The following is an 8,276-nucleotide window of genomic DNA, read 5'->3' on the forward strand; positions in this document are numbered from 1 at the left end:
AATTCCAAGTTTTCTTCAAATGGAGGTCCCTATCAAAAGCGAGCGCCGGTGGCGCTACGCACCTACTGTAAAAACCTGTTTTTTGCCTCAAAAATTCAAAAATAACCAAAACTTCACCAAATTTCTTGAAATTTGGCCTGAGTGATCTTTTTTATGTGTTATGCTGGGCCAATGATGCTTCAGCCAAGATCTTTGAGTTTATCATGCTCTTTTTGCTTTCTTAAGGCCCTTTTTCAACTTAGGCTTAAGCCTCTTCATTATACTGTCAACATATTGTCCTTTATTCCAATGTTCACCAACATTTGGAATGCATGTTGTTTCTAAGATAATGGTAGGTGACAAGGTGAAGGAGACACCAGCAAGGTTCACTTGGCCATTATGTAGATGAGTGACAAACAATCGAGCAAGCTCATAGCAAGAATGATGTCTAAAACAAGATATAGCAAGAGGACAAGCAAGAAACTCTTGAAACTGATAGTGTCCTCCCGGATGATCTTTCCCCTTTTTGTGGATGTTTTGGTACATGAGCTTCTCTGGAAGAATCACTAAGAGTTTCTTCTTCCCTCTCATACTCTAAATCTGTCTCCATGCTTATGAATTTGATGTGAAAGAAGATGAGTATGAAGAGATTTTGAAATATGAGGTGAGTGGTGTGTATAAGGAAGTGAATGCTAGGAGGAAGGGTTATGTTTGGGAATGAGGGTAGTTGATGGTATTATGAATTTGGAATGATGGATTTGATAATGAAGTGGATGTAGTGAAGGAATAGGAAGTGGGAGTTAGGGTTTGGGAGTAAAGTATAGGGCTAGGGTTTGGTAAATGGGAGTGGGGTTTAGGGAGTGAATGTTGATGATGTTAGGGAAAGGGCATGGGATTTGCCAAGCTGAAAATGGATGAAGTTAAAAACAAGAGCAATTCCCTTTAAAAACTTGCAAAAGAGAATTTAAGAATTAGCTAAGGTTTATGTTAGCAATTTAGCTAGGGCTTTTCTTAAAGGAAACCACAAACATCCAAGGCACCAAACACAACTTCCTTGAACAAGGAGGAATGTTTTAATTACTTGGAACAGGATTTAATTTGATTTTTAGGAAGTTTTGAAGATTTTTTAAGCGTTTCTGGCTTTTGGAACAAGTGCGTAGCGCCAAGGAACAGGTGCATAATGCCAAGGAGCAAGTGCGTAGTGCCATGGAACAAGTGAGTAGAGCCTTTTTACAGACCAGTTTTGGAGGCCTTCCTAGTGTCCAAATCAGGTTCACGATAGCTTGTTGGAAATATTATCATGTCTAATTTGTAAAACAAATTGAATATTTCAATTTGGAGTTCATTTTCCCTATCAAAAGACAAATCTTCCAAGACTAGTCAAAATGTGCAAAATGAGGCCGCCTAAAGGCAGAGTGTTCTTGCGGTCAACTTGTGAAGGCCTTCCTCAACTCCAAAGTGAGCTCATAATAGCTCATTGGAAAATTATTTGTGTCTAGTTATCATTTGACATATCAGGCAAGTCATTTGGCCAACCAAGATAGGAGAAATCTTGATTTTCCCAAGGTCACTCCAGAGGTGTAGCAATTCTCCTGAGGCAACTGTATTTTTGACATTTCTCTAAAATAATGATACCTGTGTAAAAAGTGAAGGAGGTTTTTCTTCCTTGGCCTATTATGGACAAAAACGTCTCTCACTTTTTCCAAATTCATTTTTTCTTGCTCAGAAACATCATTTGAGTAAAACCTATCCCGATGTGTGGAACAGGGGATTTGTAGAAATGAAGTGAAATGAAAGGGATAAGGGGCTTCTAAATTATTGAGAAAATTTTGGGAAGTAAGAAGGAATGTTAAGATGTAGGGGAAATTGGAATTTCAATATTGAGTGAGGGGAAGGGGTCCAAAAGGGCAAAACACAGGCCTAGCCTAGAAAATTGTCAAATTGTAGCAAGAAACTAGGGTTTGTGCGAAAATGAGGAATTTGAGGGATATCAGTGATGGGAAGTGTTTAATAAGGTACATTAAAGATAGGGGAAGGTGTATGAACATCAGGATACAAGTTTTGTTGATGATTTGACCATCCAATAGAAATTACCTTCAAAACACTCGGAGAGGGAAATGAACCTTACCTAGGCACAACTGAAGCATGAACAAGATGTAAAATGACCCATTGGAACCTAACATGATGATGACAACCCTATGAATGATGGTACACTCAGCTGAATGGTGACATGGACCAACATTTGGAAAACTTTGAAAGGAGAGAAAACAAACCCTATACCTAATACCTAGTGACCAAATTTTACTTGAAGACTCACTGAAATGACAAAATTTGACTTGACACCTTAAAATCACTTTGTAAGGGCATGTTTGATCATTGGAGGAAGGTTTCAAAGACTGACACTAACATTGGCTCCAATGGGGATGGTAGCTCCTTGGAGGTGCCAAGAACACCAGATCATTGGGAGAGCAAACCAGTGCCTTATCCATTGGGCATGGAATAAAAAACTCAAACTGAAATGCATGACTGAAAACTGAAAACTTGACGACACAAACTAACTTGAAATTGGCTCAATACTAAAACACAACTGAAAAATTGGAAAACATTCTCAAAATGGAGCTTATTCAATAAAGCCTAATCTAACAGTTCCATTCATCACCTGATCAAGTGAAATGAAACAACCAATGCAACCAAGTAAGTATTATGGCTATTGTTTGAATTCTGCGCAAGTGCTTGCTTCTGAACAACAAGAGAGAACTACTGAAAGGAAACTCCCATGAAAACTTATGAACGGATCCGTTGAATACTATGGATTCTCTATACGCCTCCAAAAACACTGCATAAGGATCTTGAAATTCATGCACATTGGGACTTAGCTCATCCAATGGATTACTTCTCTTCTCCTCATACCATGAATGCAAACTTTGATCTAAGCTTTGTGACAAGACTCTTGCTAAAAATGACAAAGAAACCAGTTGCCAAATCATGTTTGTATCAATAATTTTGTCAAGCTCACAGATATGAGAAGGACTTTGACTACAAACATCATCCAATACATCAGCTATTGGATCGTGAAAAACTTGAAAAGACTGTTGCAGCCCATTTTCTATTGGTTCTAATGAGATTGCATGATTTTATACAGGTTGCTCATTTGAAGATATACTATGCAAATTTTCCTTCAAAAACTGAAATAATTCAAAATAGAAAGGTATGGAATCATCTTGCATCATTTGATCATATGTGCCAGCTTCCAAGTCTCCATGTGCAACTTGAAAATCAATGGCATTCGGAGGTTGCAACTCTGGATATGAAAAGTCTTGAACAAGTTTTTCATTGCCCTCTAGATGGTTCAGATCAAAACTTGTCGACAGTTGATTTCTGATTTTATGAAATTTGTCTCTAACGAATTGAAACGAAGCAAAAAAAAAAGGCAAAGATCCTTTACTTACTTCAAAGTTTACTGCACTTTCCTCATCATTTCCAGAGTTGATATGCATCGATTGATCATTGTATTCGAGCCACTGAAAGTGAACTTCTTCCTCCTACAAACTAGCTGCTGATTTGTCTAAGAGAGTAGCTTCTGTTTGGAGAACATAATAATCATCATACTGATCAGACTGAGGCAAATCATCAGTATAAAAGACATCATCAAGCATACATGTCATATCGATAGATCTCTCTTCCCCAAGGCGATCTATAAAATAATCATTATTAGATCTATGACAACTAGGATAAGAAAGAGAATGTTGTGGATCAGCAACTTGTTCCTCTTCAATCAGTGAGCCATGGTCTTGAACATTATAACCATTCCTGGTGGTGATCTTTTGCATCATCTCTTCCACTGCACTTACCAAAATGTCAAGCTTTACCTCTAAAGATGTTGATTCCTCTAGATCTATGTTCTTCATCTCTTCTTCCTTCAACTTTTCCCTTCTGATCAATAGATTAGCCTCTACATCTACTGCCTGTTTTGGATCTCTTCAAGTGTTTCTAGGTTCCTTTCCCTCAACTAAAACTCCATTTCCAGATCAAAGGCTTTCGGGTAGTGCAAGAGAGCAGATCCAGGAGGAGGCCTTATATTAACCGGCATCAAAAAATATACTTTGTTAACTCTCGCAAAAAATTGTTGTACTATCTCCCCTGTCTGTCTTTTCAACTGATTATACTCTTCTATAATCAAGAAAGGGTTCTGTCTGGCCACCCACCTATTGAAGAAAACTTTGACAAATTGTCGTAAATCCGAGATGCTCGCATCAAGTAACCAACTCTTGACCTTGCCTTGCAAAGAAAGAGAAAAAAGCCTAATACTGACATCTTCTTCATCAACTTCAAAAAGGTTAAGAAAAGACTCAAAATTCAGTACATGTCTCTCAGCAGTGATGTTTTCACGTTCACCATCAAATCTTGGTAGATATAGATCATGATTTTTAGGGAAAGCATGGGATATAGGAGGTAAAATCAGAGGCTTGTATCGATCTGGAATTTTACAAGGTATAGGGGCATGTACAGAAAGTATAGAATTAGTCTTGGTCTCTTGAGGCTCATCAGTTTGAAGATGGTCATCACAAGATTCGGAAAAAGGGTCTTGATCAAGCTCAAAGGCATGCAAATCTCTGGTATTCACAATCTTCAAAGGGAAGGAGTCAAATGCAAGCCAAGGATCTTTTCTCAAATACAATATACTTTGCAAATCCTTCTTGACTTTCTCGGGAAAAGAGAAGAAATAATTTATAACATAGAACATAATGTCTTGGATGAAATTCCAACTTGAATACATGATCTTTCCATATTGTCCTTTCATGTTTCTACTAGTCGGGTTCATCCTCCAGTGGAGTCCTTGGATCTGATCTTGAAACTAATTTAGAGTCACTAGGTGAATGATTTCAGCCTTGCTATGTCTGATCGTTGTTCACCATCAATAATCAAATCTGAACTTGATTACATTTTACTGAGGAAACCGAATGTTTAGTTCATAAACTAAACCAGAGATTGACTGAAGCAGTGTTCATCTACTATGCACTTGAAGAGCAAGAGAAGTTCGAAGGCTACTTGGCTAACTTCAAACTCCATCTGTAGTTTATAAAGCAAACAAGAATAAGAAACAAACAAAATTTTCTTCCCCAGTGGAGTTGCCAATATGTTATGGCCTAAATCTACCTCAGGCTAAAGGAAGGTAGGTCTAGGGTAACATCAAACCATGCTTAACCTAGTAGCTAGCCCTACCAGGTCAGGAGAGGGCTCTCTTCTTGTCAATCTCAGGAAAATATAGCAAATGAGGCTTGAGATGACTGATGTAAAGACTAATTTTAGGCTAGGTATGTGCTCAAGGGAGTTTGATTGAGTTTTATGGTTGATTGTTGGATCAAATGTGAAAGGCAGTTTTGAGTCTGAGGAAAAAACTCAGTCTTGCAGAGATATCTGTGGGGCGAGGTAGGAAAATGTTTTAGTACTTCAGATTAGGTGTAATGGTGAGTCTTGAGAATAGTGAGGAGTTGTAAAGGGCATGAATGTGTCATGGGTCCTCTTCAAACATTAGAAAGCATGTAAAACTAATAAAACCCTAAGGTAGAGCGCTGCAACATCAATGATTTCATAAGAAATCCAAAAATGCCATGTTTTCTTCAAATGGAGGTCCCTATCAAAAGTGAGCATTGGTGGTGCTACGCACCTGCCAGGAAACCCTGTTTTTTGCCTCAAAATTCAAAAATAACCAAAACTTCACCAAATTTCTTGAAATTTGGCCTTAGTGATCTTTGTTATGTGCTATGCTAGGCCAATGATGCTTCAACCAATATCTTTGAATTTATCATGCTCTTTTTGCTTTCTTAAGGTCCTTTTTCAACGTAGGCTTAAGCCTCTTCATTATACTGTCAACACATTGTCCTTTGTTCCACTGTTCACCAACATTTGGAATGCCTATTGTTTCTAAGATAGTGGTAGGTGACAAGGTGAAGGAGACACCAGCAAGGTTCACTTGGCCATTATGTAGATGAGTGACAAACAACCAGGCAAGCTAATAGCAAGAATGATGTTTAAAACAAGATATAACAAGAGGACAAGCAAGCAACTCTTGAAACTGATAGTGTCCTCCCAGATGATATTCCCCCATTGTGTGGCTTTTTTGGTACATGAGATTCTCTTGAAGAATCATTGAGATTTTCCTCTTCCCTCTCATACTCTGAATCTGTCTCCATGCTTAAGGATTTGAAGTGAAGGCAGATGAGTATGAAGAGATTTTGAAATATGGGGTGAGTGGTGTGTACCATGTTGCTTGGGAGCGGGAGCGGGAGCGAAAACGGGAGTGGGAGCGCCCATTTTCAGAAGCTCCTGGTTTGGGAGCGAATCCGGGAGAGATTTTTTAAAAATATATATATTTCATATTTTTAATTTTTGATACATATATGTCAACAAAAACATGTAGAATGATGAATTAGGCATAAAAAACATAGATTGATCATTGAACCTGTTAGTCCCCTATACTACTAGTGTAACCCCTTATTGTTATTAGTATAACCCACTTATTATATTGATGTACCCATGTAGTGCCCATATTGTTACTATTGTGCCCCATAGAAGCCCACTATTGTTATTATTGTGCCCTTACATTATTACTGTTATGTCGGCTCTGATTATGTTATGACCCCTTAGACTCCTATATATAGAAATGAGGTCTTTTCATTTGTATCATCAAAGAATTGTTCATTTATGTAATGTAAAGGAGGTTGCCCCCTCGAATAGGCTGAATTCTAAGGCGTTGATCTATCTTTTCTATCTTTTCTTGAGTTGGTTTCATAACATTTGGTATCAGAGCTTTGGATTCTAGGGTTTCACTGCTGCAAACAGGTCATCGTGGCATTTTCGCTATAACTTTTTTCTGTGACGTTTCAGAAGTCCAAAAAAAACCCATTTGAGAAGAAATCGCACTAAACCTTGGGTCTGAATTTCAGAGCTTTTCACGCGATATTTGTGGAGATATGATCTGAGGAAGTTGGTCTTTTTGCAGAATCCTAAATTACATTCAAAACAGGTGACCTGGGAAAAATCGTCATAACTTTCTCTCTGGGGGTCGAATTGAAATTTTGTAAGAAGGTACATAAAGAGAACGGACTGTAGTTTCTTGTATGCATTTTTCTGATCCAAAGGTTGAAACAGTGACTCGTGGCACGTCGTACAAGTTCACTCTATTGAACTAGTCTATAATCAGGTAATCTTGGGAGATTGTGCATAACTCTTTCTTGGAGAATCCAATTTGGATCAGATTGGTGGCATTGGAAAGAGGACACAAAGGGCTACTACAGGTCACAATTTCAAAACTTAAATATTCGAAAGTACAGAGTTACATTCCTTTCAAGGTCAAGATCCTAAAATCAAGAAAAAGCAAGATGAGGAAGTTTGATGGCAAGGATCCGGTAAATTGGATACTTCAAATGGAGAAATATTTTGATCTACATGGTGTACAACTGTTACAAAAGGTATGTATTGCATATTCATATTTAGAACCAGATCAATTTTTATGGTACGAAGGACTTTGTTCTCATAAACAACTTGTTACGTGGTCAATTTTCACGGAGGAAATGATAGCACATTATGAGGATACAAAGAGCAACACCTTCTTTAGAGCAACACCACAACAATTGGAAAGAGTAAAAGGGCTTTGTGACATAGTGGAAAGAAAAATTATGGAAACCAGGAAGCGTACCCCTAACAACTATAAAGATGGAAGTGTTGTTTTTCCTAGCCTTCCACAACCTACAAGGCTTACACCACAACAATTGGAAGAAAAAAGAGAAAAAGGGCTTTGTTACAATTGTGATAGCAAATGCACTAAAGGTCATAAGTGTGCTGAGAAGAAATTATTTTACATATAATATGAAGAGGAGGAAGAAAAGGATCAAGAAACATCAAAAGAAGAAGATATACGCCAGGACCCCACCCCAGAGAAAGAAGAAATGAATCAGACCATATCTTGTAAAGCATTGGCAAGAATTACCACTCCTCAAACTCTCAAGATAGAAGGACATATCAAGAAGAAAAAGGTGCAAGAAGTGAAAGATCACATCGAGAAAGAAGAAATGAATCCAACCATATCTTGTAATTCATTGTTCAAAATTACCACTCCTAAAACTATGAAGATAGAAGGACATATAAAGAAGAAAAATGTTCAAGAAGTGAAAGATCACATCGAGCATCAAAAAATGAATCCAACCATATCTTTTAAAGGATTGGAAGAAATTACCACTCCTCAAACTCTAGAGATAGAAGGACATATCAAGAAGAAAAAGGTTCAAGCAGTGAAA

Source organism: Pinus tabuliformis, chromosome 4_2 (assembly GCF_031772625.1).
Source record: "Pinus tabuliformis cultivar Carrire ecotype Pingquan chromosome 4_2, CPIR1, whole genome shotgun sequence".
NCBI classification, from domain to species: Eukaryota; Viridiplantae; Streptophyta; class Pinopsida; order Pinales; family Pinaceae; genus Pinus; species Pinus tabuliformis.